Genomic DNA, 4,601 nt, shown 5'->3' on the forward strand with positions numbered 1-4,601 from the left:
CGCATAGCCCAGTTGAGTGTCATGCCTAAGCTGTTTAAGCGAATTGCAACTCAGCATTTGGCCTTTGCCATTAATTCCTATACTTCCCCACACCACTACGGTCACCAATATGTTAAAGTTTACTCTCATGTTTTCGAGGTTTTTTCTAGCGGCTCTCGCACTGATGTAATATATACTGACTTAGGCAAGCATTTGATTTGGTTAACCATAGACTACTTATCTTTAAACTCCAAGCCTCTGTCTTCCATTTTTATTTAATAAAATGGATAAGCTCTTATCTGCACAATAGATCATTCATGGTTTTGTTTAACTTCCTCACTTCGGATGAATTCCCCGTGACGTCTGGCGTACCTCAAGGTAGCCACTTAGTTCCTATTCTATTTAGTTTATACTTTAATGATCTTCCATCGGTGGTTAATTCCAGCCAGATCTTAATGTATGCTGATGATGTGAAACTGTGTTCTTCTTTCTCCGTAGAATCGCAATCACATCAGTTTCAAAGAGACTTGAATAATTTGCATAGTGCTCTTTGAATGATCTGAAAATCTAAATAAATGTGAGAAACATTCTTTCTCAACAAGAAAGTCATTCCTTACTCAGTATTTTGTTGATTCGCATAAGTTGAAGGATGTGGGATTCGTTCAGAGACTTAGGCGTTCCATTTGACCATAGGTTACGTTTTAACTTGCATATTGAGCTCTCATTAAGCAAAGCTAGGTCCGCGCTTGGTTTTATAAAGAGGTTGTCCAAAGATCTTGATGATCCTTGTATTACGAAAAGATTTTCTTTAGGTAGACCTACACTTGAGTATGCCTCCGTTGTGTGGTCTCCTTCATATAGGTGCTATGTAAATTCAATTGGATCTGTTCAAAAGCAATTCTTGCTTTTTGCCGTTAGGAAATTGGGCTGGAATCCGCTTATCTCTCTCCCTCCTTACGAAAATAGGTAGCCTTACCGTCGCTTGAGAAACGTTGATTTATTTTTGGGGTTTCTACTTAATTAATGGCACTACTTGGAGAGATAATTTGTAATGTTCCTAACTGCTTCTCCGGGCACTTTACTTTCATAAAAGTGAGTCAATGTAAACATAATTACGAGCTGTTTAACCCGTTCGGAGTTGTTTACAGAAACCTAAATCACGTCTATCAGATAATCTCAATATCGAATTTTTTAAAGTAAACAAAAGAAGTTTGCTTAACGTGTTCTCAAAGAACATTTCTCCAACGCCCTCATGCATATATCATAATGACTGTGAACATTTTTATTTTCGCTCTCTCGTGCTCGTTGCTCATAAACTACACAGATAGACAATATAAATTTCGAAAAAAATTTTCTAAAAAATAGGGTAACTGATGGATATAAGAAATTCAGTCACAACCGAATATTATTTTCTTACTTGCTTTTTATTACTTTTTCTATAAATTTTTTCTTAAATATTACATGCCAACATTTGCACAAGTATACCTGCAATATCACAGTAAGATTTCGTTTCAATTAATATGAATTTTGAAAGAATTCTGAACTGGAACAGAACTTAAATAAAGTCTTGATCAATATCAATGCACCGCAATACACGTATTGTCATTTATTGAGCATAATTGTGAAGAGATTTTTGGTTTCCATATTGTGTTTGAGGATTGTAGAGTCATTCACTGCACACATACGCTAATTGTGGAACGCTCAACGTTGCATTTTCGACTTTCCTTACGTTTGTTGTTTGATTTGAAGAAATCTACTGCCGAGGTTGTCGGTTTTGGTTTTAACGGTTTAAAAATGATGATTTTGATGTCTGAAGGACCACAAAAGATGGAAGCCAATGTTTCGCAAGACTTATTGGGAGAAAACCCAGCTCAAACTCTTGAAAGGCTTTCGAACAGCTTAACAGCAGCCGAGGGAAGATGGCTACCACACGACTTGAATGAAAATGCCATGAGAGAGAGTGAGAGAGAGAGAGAGAGAGTGAGAGAGAGAGAGAGAGAGAGAGGGATATCAAGGACACACCTTCTAATTACCACTTGCTGGTTGTGATCGATGCAGGATGGCTTGGTTGGCACGGAGAAATGCGAAAATTCGTCGACGATTGATTGAGTCAAACCAATATAAGTTGATTAACATATATTGTATCAACTTTTCTCAATAAATACTTTTTTTAAGTGAAAAATTTACCAAAATGAATGGAAGCCCTTAATATATACAGTAGTTTAAAATACGCGTTATGTATTTAAGTTAAAATTTCTTTACTGCAAATAAATCACTGCGATGTGTGCACGAAAATGTTAAGATTTGACACTACCTACAGTTGTAGTATATCAAAATTTAATTTTCTTTTCAACACTTTTATAAAGCGCAGCAAGAATCTTCAAAATTCCTAGGCGTGTTCATTTTTGCGTCGGTCCATCTAACTGTCTGCCCAACTATGTAGGGTCTGCGGTAAATATTCTCCCGTTCGCAACAGTAAAGATATCGCTATGCAAAAGTGTTTGAAAATGGCGTAAACAGGCCAAAGAATACATCTACAACGCTCGCGTGCCTATACGATCAAAACTGAAAATACTTTGACTCTCCGTGTGTTTTTCTCATTGCTGATAGGCTACAACGGACACATGATATAAATTTTCACAAAATTATTCTTCAAAAGTAGAAAAAGATAGCCACGCCCCACGCTGTATATTATGGAGTTTGCAAATTTATGTCTTTGCTATGTTATACAGAATAACGGCGATGGGTATAAAAGATTTCGTCGCAACCGAATATAATTTTCTTAGGTGTCGGTTTTTAAAAAAGTTTTGAAAATGTTAAGCAGCGAAATGCCTCGCAACTTTTATGTATTGGTTCGAGGTAATCAAAGACTCGCTACAAAACGGCTTTTTTACGCTCGTCGATTATAAATTTAATAGCGTCGATTCGTATATAAAATAATTTTACCCCTCACTAAATTCATTAGATCATATGGGTGGGAAAGGAAAAAAACAATAAACCAAGTTTAAACTCGACGTAGCATACACATAGTACTACATAGCTCTTCAATCCAAAATCCAAGAGTTGTCGTAAAGGGAAAACTTGGCTTTCTACTTCAAATTTATTTAACTTTCATTAACATTTTGCTGTTTTATTCAAAAATCAATTATTCAAAAACATACAGCAATGTATGACTTATCGTCGATTCTAGTGTGTTTTACAGCGTATCCACCTGGTCGTTGTAAACCGTATTTTGGTTTTTTTTTTTACTTAAAAAGAGCATTTGAGAAAAATTGTTATAATATTATACTAATCAAAATATTTCCCATTATTTTCTACAACATTTTCCATCTTTCTGGCAGCACGACGATACCGTGTCGAAATAACGGTATTGGTTTGGCAGCCATCTGAACATGTGGTAATAAGAAAGCGCTACGTTTACGCTGTGCTGCAACATCTCTTAACTCTTGGAATGCGAGCCCGAGCGTCGCCAAGACGCCGCTCACTTGCTCAATTTACTTCTCGTAATGCAATACACCTTGCTGATCCCACCATATGCAGAGTAAAACTTTGTGGTCATGTAGATGGCTCTCCTGAACAAATCCAGGATTTTTTGCGCTTGGGATTGCCATAGTAGATTCATTTTTCATTGTCAGTCGCAATACGCCACAGGTAACTCTTCTTTTTTTGCCTGGTAAGCAATGAAATCGCGGTCTTGAGACCGTCCGAAGTGGCATTTTCAATCGATTCGTGTGGGAGCTGCTTTATCTCCTTGTGGTTCGAACCAAAACGTCTAGTAACTGCTAAGCACTTCGAAAGTTTTTTGAACGATTGAGCTGGGCTTTCATTCAATAATTCTTGCAGTTCGTGGTCTTCGCACTTTTTTGGCCGTTCTTTGTCATTGTTAGCAAAATCACCCATTTTAAACCGCTGAAACCAAAACCGACAACTGGGATATAGCGGAGCAACATCATCATAAGCTTCTAAAAGTGGTTGCTGTGCTTTCTTCAAATCAAACAAGAAAAGTAATGAATATCGAATATGCAATTTTAAGTCTTCCACGATTAGCTTCTCTGCACAGTGAATAACTCAAAAATACTAAATTGAAAACCGTTATTTTATGTAAAAAAATGGCAAAATCATCGAATTTAAGCACTGTGTACATTGATAATTCGCATTGCTTTATCATTTTCATCAACGAATGTCGTTGATCAAAGTACGTACAAGCACCTAATATGTAGCACAACTATGTTGCCAGACAAAACACATCGCGGAAACAACGGAAGAGTGCAGAAAACTTCGGTTTGAAAACGGCAAGGTCAAAGACATAACAGAATTATGGGAACACACGCAGGTAATGGAGGGAATAAAGTAGTCTTTATATTTCGATCGGAAGGGAATTATTATGAGTATGATAAGGCTGGTCTAGTAAGCAAAGAATCGAAAAATCCAAAAATTATGGCAACGTGAGTCCCAATTCTTAAAGCGAAACTAAGTGAATTGCACTTGAGGTATCATAATGGAAGTTTTAAAAGGAATTTAAAGAATAAAGGCGCGTGAAAGAAATGACTTTAACTTTTAAGCATTTGTTGTTGCTAAGACTTCGCTTTGAGAGAGGAGAGTGAGCAAACTGTCATCTGCTT

Source organism: Glossina fuscipes, unplaced genomic scaffold, assembly GCF_014805625.2.
Source record: "Glossina fuscipes isolate IAEA_lab_2018 unplaced genomic scaffold, Yale_Gfus_2 149, whole genome shotgun sequence".
Taxonomy (NCBI): Eukaryota; Metazoa; Arthropoda; class Insecta; order Diptera; family Glossinidae; genus Glossina; species Glossina fuscipes.